This window comes from Pinus tabuliformis, chromosome J, assembly GCF_031772625.1.
Source record: "Pinus tabuliformis cultivar Carrire ecotype Pingquan chromosome J, CPIR1, whole genome shotgun sequence".
NCBI classification, from domain to species: Eukaryota; Viridiplantae; Streptophyta; class Pinopsida; order Pinales; family Pinaceae; genus Pinus; species Pinus tabuliformis.
Window position 1 is genome coordinate 1,035,141,053 of NC_142295.1, and position 24,834 is coordinate 1,035,165,886.

At 32.6% G+C, this 24,834-nt stretch overlaps 1 pseudogene; it reads right to left on the reverse strand.

Moving 5' to 3' along the window:
- Positions 1–21,184: 21,184 nt before the first annotated feature.
- LOC149230396 (serine/threonine-protein kinase AtPK2/AtPK19-like) lies at positions 21,185–22,551 on the reverse strand (annotated as a pseudogene).
- Between the last annotated feature and the right edge of the window lie 2,283 nt (positions 22,552–24,834).

Genomic DNA, 24,834 nt, shown 5'->3' on the forward strand with positions numbered 1-24,834 from the left:
CCTTCATTTTTTTTCAATTTCATTTTCCATAATCTTACGATAATGAGAGCTTTTGATTTCTATGAATTGAACACACAAGTTAATTATATTATAATTACCTGTGTCCTTGCAAGTTGGACCAACGTAAATATCAACGTGCATAAATGATTTTTCTTTGCGTAAATATCGTTGGTCTTTCTGTCTCCTTGAGCTTTGGGTATATTGTCAATGATTTGCATTTTCTACATAATTCAATATTTGGTACGAGCAGCAGAATAAAATGGTCTATTAATGCACGAAAGAATAGGAACTCCACAAAGCAATTTGTTGATCGATGCCAAACTTAAGAGAGTATTGAATGACAAAATGTCCTACATGCGTTCTTCATTAGATTTAATGCTACTGACGAGGAGGTATACATATATTATAACTAGTCTTTTTCACTCAGACATGGCCGAATAAGTTTAACATATAATTTTGTAGGATTCCCACTAACAAGTTCAATGGAGGGAGATATATATAGATCTCTAGATGTCCATGTATTGCTAAAATAGTTATAATTTCCATATATGATATTTGATATTTTACATTTGGATGTGGCCTATTGATGGGTGGTTTATTAGGCACAGTCGTTTCTGTTCCTCTACCTTAGTCGAGCGTGTCGTGAAATCCAAATATTATGTTTGTATTGAGGATTCCCATGTCATCGCTAAGGTTGGTCACTTCTATCATAGGAAGTTGAGAGAGGCTATTGAGATCGAGATACATACAATCAATCTCAATAGGGGAAATGGTTGGAAATTAAGTAGGAGTTGGATTCCTACCCTCTCCTCTTCATTTCTCGATTTCCTTTTTTTATTAATTCTTATTTCATATAATTTTTTATAACTTTCTTAATTCTTATCTGATATAGTTTGATTTCTTTATTATAGTAAAATTTTAAATATCTTTTGATTATTTTATATTAATTTAATTCATTGTTAATTAAAATTAAAAATAAATAAAAATTTGGTATTAAACTTAAAAATAAAATAATTTATTAATTTATTATTATTCCTCTCCTAAAATGGTATTTCCTAACTAACAATTCCCCTCCCCTTTTTAAACATGAAATTATTCTAGTTTTGACTTCACATTATTTCAATATGTATAATAAAATATATATAAAAAAATTTATTGATAAATTAAATTCATAATAAATTTATATTTTTTCTGCCAATTCCTAGTAATCAATTACTAACTAAGTCCTAACGGCTAACTCTGGATTCGGATGCATCTTTATTTAAACATTTGGAAAAATTGATTTTTTCACCTTTGTCCCAAGGATGAACCACATTAAATGGATTAATCCAAAAGACAATCTCAATTTACAAACTCTTTTGATTTTATTATTTCATATATTTTATATTTTAATTAATAATACTATTAATTAAGGTAATTATTATTATTATTTTTATAACGTTATTATCATTTATTAATATAAATTTCAAATTATTTTATTTTAATAAATTTTAATTATCATTACTTATTAATATAATCATTTCTTATTAAATTAAATTTAACATATATAATTTTAAAGATAATAATAATAATTCTAACAATTAGACTCCATTTCTTTACCTCCCAACACTTCCCCTTATGTCCCTCCCCTTCTTTCTGAGTTCCATCCTTAATCTTCTTAAATTTTGCCCCGCTCCCTCCCTTCATCCTTTCATTCCACCTCCCCTCTCCTCTTCTCTTCTCTTTATTCTTGTTATCTCTCATTTCTTGCTCCATCTTCTTTCATTTATTTCATTTTATTGCATTTTTTTGGCTTCTCCATCTTATCTACCTCCCTTTTTCCCTTATATGTTCTTATCTTTTAATTTTTTGTGATTTCTCATATTTACTTCTTATTTATTTTTGGTGCGCTTATTTTTATTTTTCTTCTTTTATTATTTATTTTATTTTATCTTTATTTTGTTTTATTATTTTATTAGGATTGTATTTTATTATTTTTTATCTGTTCTCTTATTCTTATATCTTATTTCTCTTTTTGTTTTTAGTTTTATTACTCTATGATTTTATTTTATTTTATATTGATTTATTTTTATCTATTCTATTATTCTTATATTTTTGGGGCCGTTCTCTACAACTAGGTACGTGAGAGAGATGTTGTCACTTAATGTTATGTTACAAAAATTAATATATATATGTGTGTGTGTTGGCTAATATATGTATATGCAAAAGATGTTGTGCCTAACATTACTTCAAAAAAAATTAATAATGTTTTTTTAAAAATTAATGTAAGACATTTTTAAATACTTGAATTTTCACTTTTATTTTACATCAAACTTTATATAATGAGATAAAGTAATTTTAATTTTTTTTTTTTTTTTTTTTTTTTAGTATGAGGGATAAATGTAATTTCTTCATTGAGCCAAGATCTAATGTCTATAGTATGCTAGAAATGTGACTAGGTCAATTAAAATATGGTAGAGATGTGTAACTCAATGTAATGTAAACATTATAAGTTGGTGCCAATAAAATAAAAATAACCCTATAAAAATTAACTAAAAATAAAAATAAAAATGACTCATGGTATTGACCCATGGTTTTAAAAATCCATGGTATTAACTCATGGAAATCCTCTAGAATATAATCTATTTAAGGGGAGATTAAAATAGTCTAGATTCATGTTAGTTTGATGTTATATTTAGATACATAATTAGTTGTAGAAAATGATGGCGTTGAATCCATGTAGCCTATAAAGGTAAAACTTTTTATGGATATGTTGGCATTGGGCATTTGTCTCCAGAGGTGAGGAAATATTAGGAAAAATGTAATTATTACATTTTATCTAATATTTGTAATAATTAATATAGATGTGTTCCATCTATAAATTTAATTAATAAACCGATAAAAACTTAATATTTACAATATGACAAAATTTTTAATCATGAATATTTACCATGGATATTATTAACTTCTAAGTAGTTTTTTTTTGCAATACCATGGGCCAATACCCACAAGAGAAAGATAGAGAGGGAGAGGAGGGAAGAAAATTATAATACCATGGGCAAATACCATGGTTTATCAATATCATGGGCCATCTAGACTTTTGATTATTATGTTATGGAGCTAGGCTTTTAATTATTTTTTTACAATACCATGAGCCAATACCATGGCTTATCAATACCACATGCCCAAAAACCATATCTTATTTCAAAATCAAAATATTTTACAAATAATTTATTTTAATTTAATTTTATAACATTTTAAAATTAAATCTAAGAGCAAAAAGGGTATAATTACTTTTGAGGTATATCTAAACCCTCCATTCTCACGACTACTAACAATATTCCCATAGAATTTAAATGGAGGTTTTAATAAATTAATAAATTAGAATACTTATATATATACATATGTGAAATTTATATGATATAAATAATATTATAAAGAACGAGGATAGATGCATATTAACCAAGGATTCAAGGATAGATGCATTTTAACCAATGATTCAAGCGAAGTGAGAAAGAAAAGTGATTAACAATGATAGAGCAAAGATAGTGCATGATTCTTTTAAGTTTTTTATTATTGTATTTTCTTTAACATGGTTGATCCAAAATATAGGTTTAATATTTTACAACCAATTATGTTTTTTTTACAATACAATGGGATCATATTTAAGAAAGAGAGTGAGATGGAAGGGGGAATAGAGTGGGGGAGAGAGACATAGAAGTGGGAGAGATAAAGGAAGGGAGAGAGGAGGGGGGAGAGCGAGGGAGAGAGATGGATTTGGCGGGGGAAAGAGAGCGAGTGAAGAACAAATACATTGAGAGATAGAGGTGGAGAGGGAGAGGGAGTGACAAAGTAGAGACGGAGATGGAATGAGGGAGAGAGGAGACGAGGGAAGGGAGAGAAAAGGAGAGGATAAATATCGGGGTAAGAGAGAGACAAGGAGACATAGATATGGAGGAGGGAGAGAGAGGGAGAGAGGGAGGGAGATAGTAACAAAGTTGAAGGGTGGAGAGAGAGAGAGTGTATGATGGGGGGGAGAGACAAAGGGAGGTGGGAGAGAAGGGGAGAGAGAGGAATGAAAAAGAGAGAGGACTTGAGAGAGAGGAGAGAGAGAGGGGGAGAGAGAGATGGAGTTGGAAGGGGAAGAAAGACATAGAGAGAGAAAGGTGGAGAGTGAGTGGTGAGGGAGAGATGGAGAGTTAGTCAGAGAGAGAGAGAGAAGGCGAAGAGAGAGAGGGAGAGGAAGTGGGAGGGAGAGACAAATATATAGATATGGAGAGAGAGTGTGTATTTTTTGGGGGTGAGAAGGAGAGACAAGGGGAGATAAATATATAGATGGGGTGGGGGAGAGGGTAGAAGAGAGAGGCAAAGAGAGGGAGGGAGGAAGAGAGATAGATGGGAGATAGAGATATAGATGGAGGGGGATGAGAGAGAGAGAGAGAGAGAGAGAGAGAGAGAGAGAGAGAGAGAGAAGGGGAAGATATAGAGAGGGAAAGGAAGAGGGAGATATATTTCTATATATATATATATATATATATAGAGAGAGAGAGAGAGAGAGAGAGAGAGAGAGAGAGAGAGAGACATGTGTTTAGGGGGCTGAGATAGAGAGAAAAATAAGGAGAGATGGAGGGAAGTATAGATATAGATGGAAAGGGGAGAGAGTGAAGAAGAGAAAGATAGAGAAAGGGAGGGATAGGCAAATAGAGAGAGACAAGGGAGAGAGGGAGGGGAAGAGAGAGAAGGAGAGGGGGAGGGAGATAAACACAGAATGGAAGGTGGAGAGAGAGGGAAGAAGAAAGAGGCACACAGATACAAATACAAACATAGAAGTTAGATATAGAAAGTCATGAATATTTTGGATTTTCATTAAAATAGATGTATTGATTTCAATGTAGTTGTTGATTTATAATCCTATTTGATCACATGCACTATATGCATTGATTTCAGTGTCGATGTTGATTTATACTCCTATTTTATTGCTTCCACATGATGCATTGGTTTCAGTGTAGATATTGATTTCTAATCCTATTCGATCGCTTGCACTAGATGCATTGATTTTAGTGTAGATGTCGATTTTTAATCCTATTTTTTACCTTACACTATATGCATTGATTTTAGCGTAGATGTTGATTTCTACTAATATTTGGTTGTTTGCAGTAGATGTATTGGTTTCAGTGTAGATATTGATTTGTAATCCTATTTGATTACTTGCACTAGATGCATTGATTTTAGTATAGATGTTGATTTCTAATCCTATTTGATTGTTTACATTAGATGCATTGATTTTACTGTAGATGTTGATTTCTGATTTGATGCAACTAATGTATGATGTACATTAATTTCAAAGTAATTAGATTAATAGTGTGCATTGATTTCAATGTAATCACATCTTTGCCTTCTCCATCTATATTTCTATCTCCCATTGTCTCTCTTTCTCTACCTCTTTATCTCACTCCCTAAAGATACACACTCTCTCTCCATATCTATCTATCTATCTCTTCCTCCCTCCCTTTCCTCTCTCTCTCTCTCTAACATTTATCTCTCCATATCTATATCTCTTCCTCCCTTCCTCCCTTCTCGTCTTTTCCTCTCTCTTCTTCCCCATCTATATCTCTATCTCCCATTGTCTCTCCTTCTCACCCCCAAAACATACACACTCTCTCTCGGTGTAAGCACATAAAAATTATGCATGACGCATTGACTTATTTGTAACAATAATTCAACCATAAATACAATACTTGAATTTTCATCCTAAATAAAATGTTTGCTTACCCGAAATATTTGCTTCTTGAAACTATAAACTATTTACAATTGGCTACATTCTTATTATTCTCATTTTCCATCATTCAACATTGTTAATTACTTTGCATTGGAGAAAACTACTATTAATATTGGAGAGCAACAGAGACAAGGTATGTTGTTTACTACAATAGCTCGATTTAAATATTTGAAATGTTGTTTACTACAATAGCTCGATTTAAATATTTGAATGGTCTATGATTCCAACTACTCTTTTCATATGATCGATATGAGAAAATAGAAAAACTAATAGGTGTGACAATAAGAATAGTAGAAGAAAATAGTTTCAGATTGATTGCAATGAAGATTGTTTGTAATTGACTATATTCTTATTATTCACATTTTCTATCAATCAAAATTGTTACATTGACACTTTGCACTCAAAATTTTTATTTCATCATTTTTCATCATTCAAGTTACTAATAGTCTCTCTCATCTCAACAAACTGAGGTAACTAAGCAAATTTTAAATTAAATTGACCAAATTAATCTTAGACATATTTAACATATTTAAAATGATCAAAATAATTAGATGTTCAACAAATTTTGTATGACCGCACATCACTGAAACCAGCCTAGATCCATCTTAACGTCGGATCTATCAAGCGTCGAGAGGTGCAAACTTTTCCTCAAGTTTTACACTTAAAAAATAGGTTTGCGCCTCGAGAGTTTTGATCCCTCTCCGCGTTTGATAGACCCGGTGTTAAGATGGATCTAAGCTGGTATTATTCCTTTCGTTTTTAGTTTTATTACTCTATGATTTATTTTATTTTATGTTTATTTGTTTTATTTTACTTTAATATTTTATTTTGTTTTATTTTATATTGACTGTTTTACTATTTCATTAGCTGACTTAGTTCCTCTTTTCTTTTCCCTTGGTTTCTTTTATTTATTTTTATACTTATTTACTCCTTTTTCTCAATTTTCTCATTATCCTGAAGATGAGTCCTGATTGTGACCCGAAACTTAGATTAAAAATGCACACTGTAGATTCATCTCCGACTCTCAACTCCTCAAAACTCATCCACAAAAACCTCCAAATAATAATAATAAATTAATTAATTTCTTTTAAAAATTTAATTGTATATTTCAATCTATATTATTGATAAATTAAGATTTTATTGAAATTAATATTATTATAAACCATTTAAAATTTAAAATTTAATATAAATATGAATATATAAACATTTTTTAAAATATTTTTAATTATCCATTTGCATTTGCATTCATTTGCGTAAGGTGGTGAATTGAAAACTTTCAAGGGTTTTCAAAGCAGAAGCAAATTCAGATATAGGCTAGGTTACCAATGTTCAAAGAGGAGCAAATTGTTGAATGTAAATGTTGTTTGATTAACAAATTAATGGGCTGTGAGGTCTCTATTACGGTATTTGATGATGATTCTTATGAATTTGTTAATCCCTAATCGTAAATGAAAATATAAACATTCATCATATGCATTAATATAAAACATCTCAAAATAAAATAAAATTAACTATCGTAATCATCAATGGCCTTCTATTACATTAGAATAATATTAAATTGAATTTACATTGGTACTAATCTCGTCGTTAAAAGAATACGTTATTATTAATCCAAGTCATCAAGAAAACTGTTGACGAAATGTTTCTTTACGTGTGCCGGAGACGGTCCATGCCCATTAAGGCTTTTGAGCTAATGATTGGAGGCTTCCGTAACGTGGCTTATGGGTGAGGACAGCTAAACAAATGGCGTTTCATTTTTTTTCCAAAAAATCATTAAAATTCAGGGCAACGCTTCAGGCTCTGTAACACCATAGCCATTGATAACCATTTAGACGAAGCATCTGCTGAGCATATTCCCTTCAGAATCAACCTATGTAATTAAAAAAAGTCAATATCGCCTTGTTACACAAAAATATCGTCACCATGATTATTTGCAGTCAGTATGGGTCTATCATCACTTGTACTGTCCTCCTAAGCAAGTCTTAGACCTCAGCTCTTCAAGTCAAGCTTTGAAAATGGGAGAAAGACATTAAAAATCAATGAAACTCTGGTTCCGCACTTTCTCTCACTGTCACCTGCGGTCCCGCACCTTCTGTTTACAAAATCTGCGGACCTGCCCGCTATGTCCCTAAAGGTGTGGGTGCGGACCCCTGTGAAAGTCAAAAGGCGCAAGTTTTATCTTAAAAAACTCACTTTGGGTTAATTCTATAGGATTCTAGAAGGAATTTTGACGTGGATTGTTCGCTCCGAGGTGGTTCATGCGTCCCAAAAGAGAAGGAGCTAATCCCTTGATGAGAGGAGCTATCCCTTTGAAGGAGGGCTTTATCCCTTTGAATGAGGACCTAGTAACCTCCCTCCATTGCACTATAAATTCAGGCATTGGGCTGGTTGCTGGAGGGGTTAGAAGCTGAACATTTTTTAGGGTAAATGCTGGTGAAATTAAGACTTCCTAGTTGAGCTTAAGAGGAGAGATCACTTACCTTTTTGGCTTCATTGGGAAGAGAGTGAAACTTGTCAAAGTAGAGGAGACTTCTTGCTGGACCCTGGGAGGACCTTGTACAACGTCAAGGCACAGGTTCTAAAGTTCTTCTTCTTTTGAATTAATACAATCAAACTCATTTTTCTCAACAAGTATCTCATGTTATTTGTTTCATGGACTCCTTGACTTTCATGTTAAATATGTTTTATGATATTGGCTTTTCAGGTGCTATTTAATTTGTTTGCCTTGTTTGTGTTTGCAGATTCACGACAAAGGAGCTCATTTGGATCGAAGGAGCGAGGGCATCCACAAACTTGCGTTGGACCTAAGGTAGGCCCTAAAAACACTTGTTTGCCATTGTTTATAAAAGCATATTTAGAGAAAGATAGTGTCTGGTTGGTTTGCTTGTGATTAGGTCTTCTTTAGATTCTAGGAAGGTCTATCTTGTCCGCAAGATCGACTTATTCTGTGTGACACGCCTCATCCACCTGATGTTGACATAGGAACACCTTTGGCGAATGATGAGAGTACTTAAGGTGAAATAAGAGAGCACAAGATTGGAAAAATTAGGTCCGTGTTGATTAATAGAAAGAAAATACTAGTACACATCAATAATGCATAGGCAACTGAATTGAGTGTAAAAGTTGTATTGCAATAGATTCTTTTATGAAACATTAATATGATGTAAAATTTTGATTTGGGGTATACAAGGAGTGAAATGAAAGGAAGGAAAGGAAATTAAACACACACATTGAGAGAAATATAACAGAGAGCATAGTAATATAGTGAAAACCCAACTCTATTAATAAATAAAATAGTAAAATTTTGTAGAAAAAAATTGGCTAGAATGATGATAGTTATTTCTAAATGTAAAGAGATGGTAGCTACATGCATTCACAAAAGCTACCACCGGAGGCGAAAATAATGACCTTTAAACATAACAAAAGAGACCTATAGGTGTAAAACACTAACCCTACAAGATTAAGTGCAAAAATGTTTGTCGGCCCCAAGGTGGTTAGTTGGTACGTCAACTTCTAGGGGACACAACTTTTGCATACAATCCCTGTTTGGGGTGCACAATAGCTAGTTGGAAAGAACTATCCAAGGATTGAAATTTTTTATTGGGGCTAGGGCATGCCATAACAACCTCTAGCCCATAGAGTTTCCAAAAACATCATTTAGGGCATCAAAATGGCCTCAAAAGTTTGGGACCCAGAATAACCATAGAAAACTACCAAGAAGATAGAGAAGCATTGACTTAGTGCAAAAGGTGGGTGACCATCAATATCCACTTGGATCAAATTTGTAGGTCATTGTGAAACTTAAGAACATGCACTTTGAGATTACTATAAAAAAATTATAAATTTAAATATTAAAACTTTGCCTAGTTCAATGAAATAAATTAACATGTAGCCCACGGGGCTTTGGATTGGTGGTGAATGGGTGCACTGTTAAGGCACTCCTTGCGATAGGTCACTGGTTCAAATCCCCCGTGGGTGCTTACCTACTAAAAAAAATAAATAAATTAAAATGTATGGGCTCAAACAATGATTCATTGGCATGTATAAGAATATAAACAAAAGACAAGACAACATCCAACAAGGCATTGGCATGTATAGGGATAAGAACAAAAACAAAAACAAAACAACATCCAACCTAGATGTTGTACAATTTATTTTTTCTTCATATAAATTGAATAATAGGCATACATTCATTAAATCCAATCTTTGTGTGTATGTTCACTAACATATAAACAGATATTGTTAATTACAACGAAGGTGTCCTCTATGGAGTTGACTGGGCAAACACTATTCAGCCCAACCAATCCTCGGGCTCAATTTTCGTCGTCCACCATCCCGTCAAAATTTGACAGGTGGAAAGTGGAAAGTAACTGTCGGACAAGTTGCTGCTACTGCCAATACCTGAGAGGAAACAACATTGGACACCCATTGGAACCACTGCAATATCACCACCGCCGTGCAGATAACTGAGACCAGAACCACCAACTCCTCTCGTATGACTTTTCCCTTTCTCCTAGCACCCCACAGCTACGCCATGGCCAGCTGCACTTTGCACTTTTATTTCAGATATCAAGGTTCCAATATGCCAAAGATCAAGAATGCCTAATATGTCCAAGAACCGATAAACACCCAAGAAAATTAAAAAAAATCACGATATAATGAACTCAATGTAACAGGAAGTCTCAAGTGCAAGGTACATTATGAGAAAAAATTCTTAGCCAAATGCATATTGATAAATTTGCTTCTTAGTTATAGCTAATTTGGAATTGATTGAAGAGGGTGGGTGCACAGACCCAGTAAGCTGGTTGTTACTCAACAGAACCTCCTGAAATCCCTCTGCATTAGTAAAACCCTCAAGGATTTAGCCAGGAAAATTATTGGAATGTAACCAGACCTAAGTCGGGGTTATAATCCTTGCAAGAACATCCATACTAGCACTCAACGCTACTGGCTATTAGCAATGAATACCTGCAAATTTGTGTCACTGAGGTTACTAGGAATAGTCCCCCTAGATAATAGATAATTATAGGGCAGACTGAGAACCTACAAGCTTCCCAAACTCCCCAAAAATAAGGGAATTTCCCTCTTAAGGCTGGTGTTATAGAGTGACAAGTTGGTGATTTTTTGGGAACCCATTGTATCATTACACAATCTCCAACTAGTGGATTTGTTCAACAAATTCTTGTTTAAATATATCCTACTTAAACTTGTCAAGTTTCTGAAAAAAAATCATCCTAAATGCTATTGATTAGTTGTCGTTTAGAAAGGCCGCTTGTAAATTCAGAAGCCCAGGGAGACTAGGGAGCATTCTAGTGAATCCATTCTATTGCAGGGACATGGTAGTTAAATATATTAGTTGGTTGAGATTTTCAGGAAGCTTACCTCTCAAACCGAGATTCTACATCGAAATGCCTGTGACAAAGCCTCCCTAGCACTATATATGACTCCAGACCCCACCATCATCGTTTAGCCCTAGTGAATGAGAATTTCTTTGTTTGCCAAATTGTTGTACAAAGCCTTTCAAATGAACGTGGTCGGGTTCCCAGAATCTATAACTACACTGCATTGACATAAAATGGGAAGCACCAGGGAAACCCTGAGTAGCATAATCATTATAGGAATGTGGATTCGTTTATAAAATGGTAGGCATGATACAAAGTTTTGCGAAGGCAATTCTGCTATGAGAAAACTCGGGCTTGAAATTGCAATTGTCCAAAAGTAAAATTCCACGTGACGATTCTGATAGAAATTGAGCTGCGCAATTTCTGAGTCTCCACACCAACAAGAATGGAGCCTAGCTTTTGAAGATGTGATCATGCAATTTTCTCTATTTCCTACACTTTGTGTGGATTCAACCTACAAGAATATTCAAACAACCAATCTGTAGAGAGGAAATTGCAATTTGATAACATGGACCTAACCTACCATGTCATCAATCATCAATATGCATTAAAAAGAGCCCATGCATTTGTAGTATTTCATTAGAAAGGATTGGTGTGGCGTTTAAAATAGTGATATATTATTTATTTGTATGCTTATGCATTTATAATTAGCCATTGCATGTCAAACACTATTATCAGAATGCCAACCTTTTTTTAAACATAGGATCTCTGAACATATGTGTTGTCGAGAAGCGGGTGGAGTTCCAGGAGTTTTAGGTTTTTGGTGGAGAGGGAAAATCAAGTTATTGCAAAATTTAATTACTTATTTTTAATTAAATAGTGTCTACCCAATCCAATCATCCATAGTGTTTTTAATTATTTATTTTTTATTAAAATGTAATTTATTCTATTAGAAATAAAAAGTTAAGTTTTATTTTTAGTTTGTAAATCTATTTTTATTCCACCAGAAATAAGAATTTTTATATTTAGTTTGTTTTTAAAATGATTTTCTCAAATTTTTTATCCTTTCGGTGTATTTTTGCACCTTAGAGGATAATTGCTAGTTTATTATATTTTAACAACATGCATTTGCGGCCATATAACCTTTGGTTCTTCATATCATTATTCTCTTTTGGGGCATAAACAATAAGGTTATTTTTCAATGCTTTCTTTATTATAAATGATCCTTTGACAAAGGATTCTCATTATTTATGAGTTATTCTTCTTATATGACTTTTTTTTTGACAAATAACCCTTGTTACTTGTGCATTTAGTCATATTAAGTTTCACTGTTCATTTTGCATTTTCAAACTTCTTCGACAAGGATGAAGCTACAAGGTAGCACTTATTTATAATGCTAATAAACTAAAATTTAATGTGTGTGTGTGAATTGGATTTAATATCTTGGGTGGTTGGAAGGAATGATTGTTATTCTCCCCACCTATGTTCAACTCTTGCAAGTTACATGATGAGATCATATTGAGTATATTGTTGTAATGGCCTTGAGCTCTAAAGATTATCTTACCCTTGCCATTGGGCTAGAAAGATACCAAAAATCTCATTCTTACTGATGAGATCATATTGAGTATATTGTTGTAATGGCCTTGAGCTCTAAAGATTATCTTACCCTTGCCAATGGGCTAGAAAGATACCAAAAATCTCATTCTTACTTATGAGCTTGACTGTGTGATGAATTGTATTCTAAGGAACTTTATATGTGTATATATGTATGCAATTTATAGTTAAATTTCATTTTTTTTTGTAAATTAGAAGTTCTATCGAATATCAAAGAGAGGTTATATTAGCTATTTTTGCCTTATTCTGGTTGCGGTCTACCACCAAGGAAACCAAAATAGGGGCGAAATAGTAAACTTCTAGTTCAAAAGTTTACAAAAGCATTATAAAAATGGTTTCGCTGCCAAAAATCAACATGATATACTAGATTTCTAGATTAAAAAAAGGTATAGCCATGTCTACCTTGTAGTGATGCTGCCAAAGAGACATAAAAACTTTAAATATCCACATCAAATTGACCCTAAAATCATTGAGCTTGCATAAATATACCCTCTGAGTATGCACTGGAGGTTCGCCATACCCCAGGCTTGAGGAAGAGGTTGCGAAATTGGAATGTTGAGGGAAAAAGCTAGGATCAAGGAGGTCAGGTCAGGGGAACTTGGACCTTCCCTAAAAATGAAGAGGGAAACCATAGTGGGATGGAAGGTTTCGTGACTAAAAGGGCAACTTGCCTTTGAGTATGTTATGCCATTGTCGAGGAGTTGTGTTGTCAGTGGTGAGGAATAAAGACTTTACTAGAACATATGGCATTGAGGTGGCTTGGAATGGTGAGGCGAGATTGAAGATTGAAAATGAAACTCACAATGCGAGGGGGGGTGGAGAAATAACACGTATGGCTCAACATGTGTTTGCATGCGGGGAGTAACAAAAGGTCACTTAAATGTACCATGAATTACTTGTAATGGTGGGGTGGTGGCGGGGGAATCCCATCGCCACCCACTTCCCTAGTGTGCACCCCAAAAGGGGCTAGCTAAATTTCATATTATTTAATAAATATTAAATTAATATAAATTTATTACAAATATGAAAGCATATATATATATATATATATATATATATATATATATATATATATATAATGCATGAGTTTATGGAATGAGGGAACATGGATACAAGTCTCTAGAACAATTAGAAGTTTTGCCCCAATTTGTAAGGAAACGTCAAATTGGGAGCGTTCATATAAGATATTAAAAAATATGAAAAAAATATTTTAAACTAGAGATAATGATAATTTTAAATATTATTTCAAACAAACCAAGAACAATTATGCTCCTAGTGTGTGTTGGAATTTGCTTTATAATATTTATATTAGACTCTACTATGTTAAAATACTCGATTCTTTTCAATATTAACTAACAAGTATTAATTTCAAGTTGTATTAAAATTTTCAAAATTAAAACTTCAATAGTTTGTTCTAATAAATAATTATATAAACATATTTAACAAAATACCAAAACTTTAATATCCATAGATATTCATTTACAAAATCAGAAATTATATATATAATTAATTTTAATGTCGTTGTAAAGTTAAACTTAACGCATATAAATTTTGAACATATTTGTAAATTTGAATCATTATTGTAGTTAGAATTGGTAAAAAAACATTACACTTTGATTTATTCTACCTTCATCTTTAGTCACCATACAAACACAAATATACATGCATTAAAAGTTATTCATAGCTACCACTATAAAGTGAGTGAGTATTGATAAGTTTTTTTTATTTAAATAATTTTTGAAATAAGATTTATGTGGAGTTTAATATTTATGTTATAATGATATTTTGAATAAATATAATAAAAATATTTGTAATAAAGTATGTGTTTGTAATAATTAAAAAAATATTTACATTTTAATTTAAGAATACTAGAAAATGCTTTCATTCATACTAAAAATAAAATTTTAATTTAAAACTTTCAACATGAGAAAGTTGTTCCCAAACTCCTTTTTATTTGAAATTGAAGCTCCCAAGCTCTTGGAATAGTTCCCAATCAATTAGGGCATTTTGTTCTTGTTCATAAACTCTTAGAGACATTGAAATGAATGGCACGAGTTTAAAAAATGCAGAAGCAATTCTTGTGCAATTATGATAAAAAGTTAGTAGACATATTTTATATGTACGAGGGCTAATTTTATATGTATTAAGTCACTAGTTCAAATCTCATGGGGAGGGGTTGAGGGTGGGAGCCACTTGTGGGGGATAAAAAATGTCCCATGGGGCATCCAAGCTCCATCAAGCCTTGCACAACCCTAGTGACAACATCCTATAAGTGGGCAGATCATCATTCTTCTATCCAACAATTGGGCTAGCCTTGACCTAGGTTCAACCTAGCTTTTACACACACACACAGAGCAAATGTAGATATATTTTAGCTCAACTTTTGTTAAATATTGAGAGGGATCACATCCATCAAGGTGCAAACCTTCCTCAAATTTTGCTCTTTCAAAAGATTTTCACCTTTATATATTTAATCTCCTTCAATACTTAATATAACGAAGGTTAATATAGATTTAGATTAATATCCATATGAAATTTTGTATACTCTCTATTTAAATTAAACAAAAATATGTCCCTACTTCAATAATACATAATTGAGTTAAGTTAATTGAGATGTGGAATTTAATTTAATTGAATTATTTCATACACACATGTCATTATTATACTAAATAAACTTAAATCCCTACCTGATAAATAGAGAAATGAGTCAAGTCAAGTTGGATACGGAATTTAATTTATAGTTTGGATTATCAATAAGTCAAGGCAAGTTGGGATGTGGAATTTGATTTAAAAATTGGAGGATTAAGGTATCAAGTCAAGTTGGTTTATGGAATATAATTATTAATAATGTTGAGTCACTAGGAATATGGAATTTAAGTTATAAATTTAACTATTAATGAGTTAAGTGAAGTTAAATTGAGATGTTGAATTTATTTTTTTAAATTGGATTATTGTATTAAGATATGTATAAAGGAGATGTGTAATTCTTTCTGTATTTAACATGAAGTTGATTTTTTTTATTTATTTTTATTTTTTTATTTTTTAATGTTGACTAAAAATAAAATATTTCGATGTCCATTTTAAGTAGGGATAATAGTTTAGATTACTCAAAATGTTAACAACTACTACTATGAAGTTCATGACAACTAACATAAATTGAACTACAAAATGTAAAAGACAAACACCAAGAGGGTAAACTTAACATCAATAATCATATGAAATAACTAGGGTCGGATCCTGAACGTTGGTTCCTATTGGTGCTGGGGATTTTATACCACATTGGAGATGGCCTTCTATGTCCCCCATCCCCATTGTCCTGAGTTCCAACACCTTGATTAGGGGCAAGTTATTGTAACCCCCCACCCCCTTTCTCATTATCCTGAGTTCCAACACCCCGATTAGGGGCACGCTATTGTAAATACTTTTTAGTTTGGTAATAATGTTTATTTTAAATTCTATCTAATAATGAATGGTGATCCACTCATGATATAAATAAAATATTCATGGATACAATATAATAAGTTTTCAGGTAATGTAGCAATATTCTCACAAAAAAAATTATGATATTTGTTTAACAAACAATGCATTTGCACACAAGGTGAACACTTTAAGTAACTTTTCACACATGGATAAAAATACTAATACACCAATGTATTATATGGTCAAAAACCTTGAAAATGGAAACAATCTGGGTTGTATCCAATGCAACCACTTGTGACAATATTATTATTGAAAATATCTTTTTAGTTTCTTACATAAGAGTTTATTAACAATTGATCGCTAACAAATGATCCCCCATACACTTTAAATAGGGATCATGGACCAATCAAGTGCTAAGCCATGGATCAATATAGTCATTACTATCGAGGAATATGAACTTCAAATATGAATCTTAAGCTTTTGCGAACAATATCATAGTATGCAAAGCTTTTTGAAATAATTGCATCCATTTTTAGAATGGTATATCCAACCAAACTACTATGGTTTATCCTTAGGAGTAATTATGTGAAGAGAATCATATCCATACTGTGAATTGATATTAATTAAACTATAGGGGAGGAATGTACAAGGGGGGTGTATAAGGGGGAAATATTTTTCCTGAAAGGAACTCTTGAATGTATTGATGCATAGAAAAAACTTCGCTGAAGCTTGTGCACTTTGTGAGGGGATTATTTTTATTTGTTCTTTTCTCCTCACTCCTTAATAGTCATTAGAGATTCTTTAATTATGATAAGGCACATGATCAAAGGACCAAAGGCCAAGGATATTTGATTAAAAGAAATATTAGGAAGGATAAGGTATACTTCAAGTAGCAACTATCAAGAGGAATCATACCATGTAAGAAGGAAAAATAATATTGTGGTAAAGCTACACATCAATCAAGCAATTGAGTTAAGGAAAAAATGGTGTTTTATGTTTAACAACTCAAATTATGATCAATATATCCCCTAAACAAGAGCATAATCCAAGAATCATGTCACAAAGGAACCATACAAGACCCATCACTATCAACTTACAACACATAATATCATCAAAGGATATAAATCTACCACCTCTTCTCATGATGGCCATATTTAGTGCCAATCATGTTAATCAACTCGTCCATTATCTCCCACACTGCAACTATGGGTTATTACCGCATCCAACCATGGAGGAAGATTATCTAAAATTGTTCTTAGTGTAACACCCCATTTTATCCTATTTTGTAGTTGTAAGTTATGACTTAATGTTGTTATAATTATAGCACAGATGCTCTGGTGACTTTCTAATTACACATGTTTAATTATGAGAAATATTCTACTAAGTAATGCAAAAAATTGTCGATTAGTTCACTTAAGGGTGGAGGGTCGATATCATTGAATTATGATAGCACTAATTGAAATTATTAAGGGGGTTGGGAAATCACTTCATTTGTTAAAAATATAGCCATAGCCAAAAACCCATGTTTCTAAAATGCCAAATTTTGAATTTGAAATTATTTACTTTCTTTCCATTTCCCCAAATTTAGTTAGTGAAGGGAATTGGCTAGTTGGACAAAAATAAATCCACAATTATGGAAGTGTGGAGATCGAGTGGGTAGCTGGGGAAAATGGTCAGAGATGGGTAAAAGTAGTACCCATCTTGAGTGTGTCTTGAGTTCTAGAAACTGGCAGATGAAATCCCCTGTTTGAGCTCAAAAAATGCGGGTTTTCCCTTGGCTAGAATAGAGAAATGTGTGTATGGGGTGAATGGGTCATTTTATTGAGTGTGGGAAGGCTACTAAAGTCTTGTAATGAGTTACAGAGGAGATTGTAATGGGAAAAGAGCACCCACGAGCGAGAATCAAGCAAATTCATGGGTGGGTTATTGTTATTGTTTTCTAGTAGGTAGAGCTCCCCAGGGAATTTAAATTTCATGCCCAAATGAACTTGAATATTATTTGGGATCTTTCTTGGAACATTTGGAAATGCTAGATCTTGACTTTTACTATTAATTTGGGCACAAAACCTCGAGACCTAAGCTAGGAAAATAGGGCCATGAATTTGATGTTGGTTGGGTTGTTGAGAAAACACTGAGAAGAGAGGTTATTGAGGGACTGGAATGGAAGAGAAATGACTCCCCTCTGCGGGAGCATCTAGCCAAGAAGGAATATGAGCAATTCATGGAAACCTTGGCCTAATGGGTAGAGGGTGACTACCATTGTTTCCTATGAGGGAGAGTGGCCTTCACAATTGAGAAATCTCCTAGAGAATATGATTTATTTCACCTAGTGGTATCATGTCTTTCTTAGGGGGTGGAGAACTGTGTGCAAGACAGATCCAACTAGGTCCAAGGTCAAGTGGAAAGGTGTACACCCTTCTTACTTGTAGGCAAAACCTTTCAGATAAGTCTTTGTATTTACTTTCAATTAATTAATATTCTCTAATTGGATATGTTTTGTTATATTGCATAATATGGTGTTATATGTTGTGTTTGGTGTTTGGTTATTTGATAATGATTTTTATCACTTGGTTGAACAAACAAAGTCCCTTAAGAGGTTACATGAAGCTTGAATACTTGGGTTGTTGATATGTACCACAACTGAAAACCCATAAGTAATAAAAGAAAATGAAGCATGTTATAGCATCCTAGAATATGTGTGGCAATGATGTGATATATTCACCAAGGAATATCAAAAAATGATTTTTTTTTTCTTGAAGTTCCAATTGGTAAAGTTGGAAGGGCATAGATGTTAAAATAATTATAATCATGTCATGTATACCGATTGGCTATCAGTACGAGTGGTTAAATTTACACCTCTTACCTATATATATGGGTAGGTGTAATTGCATATCAAATGTATTATTATGAGGATGGATGGAAATCCTCTAGAAAGAAAGGATGGGCATCAACACACGAATGTGTTTGGCACCTGTCCTCCACATTATTTTCACTACCAAAACCCTAGCTCCTCGGTTGTTCTCTGTCGGATCTTTAGCCATACGGTGAACTGTGCCTCCAATGAAGCAACCCTATCAGTACATCATTACTCTCTTAGTGTTGGAGCTGAGACCCAAAAGCTTTGTTAGTTGATAGTAAGCTTCAGGCACATTGATTCCACTAGTAATGCAGAAAATGACCTAAGGGATCTTAGATTTGGGCCACCCCCATTCCTTGATGGCCTTGGCAGCCACTTCTTTTCCAAGCTTGGGCACCTCCACCACAACCATGTTTTGCTTTGCATCCAACGATGGCGCCGTGTAGTCGCATATATTGGGATTATGCTTCAGAATCTCCTCAATCAAGTAATGGGATTTAGACGGACATTGGATAATATTAATAATAGTTCCAAAGTTACAACTTCCAATGAACGAACAATGAATAAGATTAAGAGGAGCGATGAATGGGATTAATAATAAAATAATATAAAAAAATAGAATTAACAACTGCACAACGTCTATCGAGGTTTTAAATTTGCCTCGAAAATAATTGAAATCTCAGCATGATTTTCATAAAATTTGGCAGAATTTTTGGGAAATTTGGGTTATAGCTGTCAATTTTCAAGATTTGGGTGACCTAGGAGTTTTTGATGGTGTTGAATCCATTTCCACAACCAAAAACAAGATTCACACACACCCACTGTCAGATTTCATATTTTTCAAGGAAAATTTAGCCAGAGTCCGACAAGTTTTTACCATCCAAACAAATTTATCTTTTTTACTCTAATAGACAACGTCATAAACAACATGAGGCTAACACTCATACATCACATAGAAATTTAGAAAACTATTTTTTAAATAAAAATAAAATAAAATAAAAAATACTTATTCCTAATGTCAACCTAACACTCCAAAAAGTAGTTTGAGTGATGTACCGCCCAAATAAACCATAAATGTCCGAATGACATAATAATTATAAATATTATATTATTGGTTAATATAATGAAATTTAATAAATTAGTAAATATTATTTATATATTAAAATTTATTAATTTTATATTCTATTAAAAAATAAAATAAAATAATTTTATTATTTATTTTAAAATATATATTTTATTAAAATAATTTGGAAAAAATTATTCTAATTCATTTTAACTTTGACCGAAGGTAAAAGTTACAAAAGGATTTTAGAAATTATTTTTCAAACTTCAATTTTTTCAATGGCAGAAGTTCTTTAGAATTCAAAAATTACTTTGAAAATATCTCAAAAACAACCTTGAGGAGAATGTATGAAATTACATTCCGTCACAACTCATTTTGCTAAAAGAATTGAACAGGAGATTGAATTAAATTTCTTAAATAGTTTGTACATGTTTTCGTTCCCTGCTTTATTAGAAAAATCCATTGAATCACACACTTTAATGGGCATCATATATGAAATTTACATACCACCAACATGAGACCCAAATAAACCAGAGAAATTGAAAATGACCTTATAAGGTTGCAAATGACTTTTATATATATATATAAAGGTTGCATCATATATATATAAAAAGTTGCAAATGACCTTATATGTTCAATATATTCAATAACTTGTTCCCTCTATATTATAGTATATGGATCACATTGGTATTTAATATATATGTTTATTTTTACGTCAATAGGTTGAATATGTTTATTATGCATTTTTATCTACACTTTTTTTTATATGGTCAACATCTGTTGAGTGAATTAGAGTGACATATGTCTCGTCTTTTTTTTTCCTCCTTAATTGACATATGTCTCTTCAGTGATGACAAAAGGCATTTCAATTATGAGCGGAATGGTGGCCCATGAGGATGATGACCAGAGAATTCGTTGGTTTGTTATTTTTGTGCTTCAATGCCATATATTATACATGCATCCCCAATGTTGCAACAAGGCTACAACTTGGCCTGCTCAAAGCCACTGAATGCCAAAAATTGCTACTGGAAATATCTCTAGCGTCAACCCTTTGAGTACAAATTCTCCCCTTCCAACTCATACTTGCACTTATAGAGGAATGGTTTTCTAAAGCAACAAATTCTTCTTCTTCACAACAATAGCAACAATAGGGTGTGCCCATTTCACATGCTTTGCACTTGAATTGCAATGGTTCTTAAATAGAAGAGTCCCATGGCCTCAAAAAAGAATTCTAGACTTCTCAAGCCCCAAGGGACCAAGAAGAAGACGAGGAGGACAAGGATAAATGAGTAGTTTTTGAAATGATGTTGATAATTGTCAGCTTTTGGAGTTGAAGGCAGTTCATTATCATCAAGAGGCATGTTGGTCCAACAACCATCAAAATTAGCGGTGCAACAATTCCCCTTAACATCAGGTTTAAATGTTCGTTGTATTTGCCTAGCTTCCAGTTTCTTCGAGCTAATTGATTTGAACCACTTGTGCCCTTTGATGTCATCACTCCCACTTGCTCCATTGCCTAGCTGGTTACTTGGATCCTTCTGCAGTAGCTGCACATCACATGAAGGCAATAAACTCATACACTATGTCAATTGATCTATTCCATATACAACAATAACATTAATGTAGGATTTGAAGAAGCAAAGCTGAGAAACGTATGCCTTTCAACAATGAATGGGCTTCACTAGTAAAAATGGTGGCAATTTAACTTTATCCTTGATGATTTTATTTTGTACCTTCTGGCGGTTGTTACCAACTTACCGGTGAAGGGAGGCTGCAAAATACACAAAAAATGATGTTCATATGTGAATTAACCAATGCAATGACACCTAAAATTCTGCATATGTACATTTGCTTACCTATCCAGTGAGCATCTCATACAGAAGAATTCCAACACTCCAATCAACAGCTTTATCATAGCCTTTAGCTTGAATAATTTTAGGTGCCATATATTCTGTAGTCCCACACATACTATTGGATCGACCTGACTCATCTACTTCCTTTGCTAGCCCAAAATCAATCAACTTAACCTAAAATGTTGCCCAATGGGGATTAACAATTATGGTATTTTGAAATTGGAATAAGAATATCTAGCAAGAAGATTCCAAGAATTTGAATTAAGAAGGATTTAACAAAAGGAAATTCAACAAATAACTTCAGGTATCTTTTATGCTATATAACCGTTATGGATCACTTGTGCCATTGGCATAGTTTCTTTTTCTTTTTTCCTGTTTATTCCACTAATATTGCTTAGTACTTGCTGCGATGCTCATCCCGAATGCAATTGGATTACTTTCTCTTTCATCTGTTTATTCCACCAATATTACTATGAAATTGCTCTAGCCTCATCTCTCATGTTGTTGGCATACTTCCTCTATTTTCTGTTTATTCCATTAATATTGATAAGAGCTTGCGAGCAACCTTATACCTCATGCCATTGGCATAGTTTCTGAGCAACATTTTTCTTTAACATGTCAGTTTGGGGAAAGGGATCAGACATGCATTTATACACTCATTTGTCTGAAAGAAGAAGATGTAGTACACCTGTTCCAATGGGTTGTAGGATGGGATGGCCCTTTGACCATAAAACAATGTGATTTGGCCACTAAATTAGCAAGGAAGTGCAATGGGTCACCCTTATTCATTCAGGCCCTTTCAAGTGCATTGTATGGAACACGGGCCCATCAAAAGTTGGTTTTGGAAATATTATTGAATGAAGGTGGTGAAATTTCAGAGGAACAAATGAACAAAGTTGATCAAAGCACTATAAATCAAGCGATAGGAGAGGAGTGCATGTACATACCTGAAAGTTCTGTGAGTAGTAAACCACATCATTGCTTAAGGGGAGAGAGGATATCGTGAAATTAATTTTCAAAGAATATTTGAATGCTATACATGTGAAATTGAATTCATATTAACATAAAGGGAAAAAAAGACATGAATAATCATAAATGTAAAGATATTACCAAGGAAATCATGCAAGAAATCTATATTTCATTTTTAATATTTTAATATAAAGTTAAATTTATATCGAATATATCACTCTTTTTCCCAAGTAAGATCATCGCTGAGACAATTTTAACATTTTATTTAATAAAATCATTAAGAAATCCTTTAAATATTTCTGCTCATAAAATGTTTGTTCACAATGGCATGAATGGCATTTTACCATAAGCGTCTCTTTTCAAATCAGTGCATAAAATCATTTTTCCAGTTTTTGCATACTACAATATTTCATTTTGTAGTTAATTTTGAATAAGTTATTATCCTAACTCAAGTTAGAAGTATTAGACATATTAAAATAATATTGAAAATCAATTTACAAGCATTGTTTAAGAGATTTGTCTTATTTCCAACAAGGTCGATTATAAGATATCTAGCACCTTCTGCTCTTATTTGTTGCAACCGCATTGCTAAGTTTATAAAGCTTTTGCAATCTACACAGTATTAATGAAATTAAAAACAAGGAAGTGAATAATTTATTCCCTTTCAATCAAGAGAAATGGGCCATAGCATTTACAAAGGAGCCAAAGCAAGCAACAAATGTCATGGATTTTGAGTTGGTCACTCGGAAAAGATTACTCTCTATGAGTGAGAATAATGATGGTAATATGGTTGAATGGGTGAATATCGATCTCCATGTTCTATAAGTTCATCTCCTCCTTTTGGGCTTGTTTTTTCCAAGTACCTCCAGTAAAATCAGCTCACAAAATTTCTTCATTTGGCCTACATTTGTACAGATGAATCACCAAACTACAAACCCAACATAAAACATGTTCTAACCATACTTTAGTCCATTTGGGATGCATAGTTTTTTTCCATACAACATATTTTTTAACCATTTCATCCCCCATTTTGCAATGTACATGGCATATCTTCACTCCCTCTTTGCTTTGCTCTAACAATTTTCAGGTTTTTGTAGGCAAACAGACATAATATTTTTATTTCAATCTTTGGGTGCGTGGAAACAAAGAAACTAGTAGCTTGATAAATCAAGATAATCAGAAAATTTAAGGCAATCTAGGAGAAATATGTTCATCATAAGCTAATTATTTTTAATAATTTCTTTCCAATACCGTTTTTATTACTAAACGATTGGTTCACAATATAACTTTAACTTTTAGTTTTATTTTTAATCTATTTTATTAAATTCGAATTATATATATATATATATTGATTGATTAATTTATATTTAATAAATAATAAAATAATATATATATATATATATATATATATATATATATATATATATATATATATATATATAGATAGATATATATATATATATATATATATATCTATTAAATAAAAATAAAAATTTACATTAACCAAATAACTAAACTAAAAAAAATTGAAATGGACAAAATGTGAACAAATATGGGTTTATTCCTTACTCCTCGTTTCTTATATTTCAATCTCTTAATCAAGATACTCCCCAAAATCACATTTTAGTTATTGGCGATGATTTGATAGTAGTTTTAGTTTTTGATATTGGAAACATGTGAAGTAAATTTTGTTAAAATAGATCCAGGGTAGATGTAAGCTGTAGGTTTTAACCCTGTACAGAAATTACCTGCATACGAATTCTAAAAACAGAAAATAAACAATGGTGAGAACATAAAACATATATACACAGAGAATTTCCCCTAGATGTAGAAATTTTGAATAATAAACACATATTCAACAGAGATTATCCTGATCATGCACTGTTGCGGAATACGTGCACAATACATAAGCTCCTCTACGTTGATCATCAATTTAGCAGCATCAAAAACAATGAAAC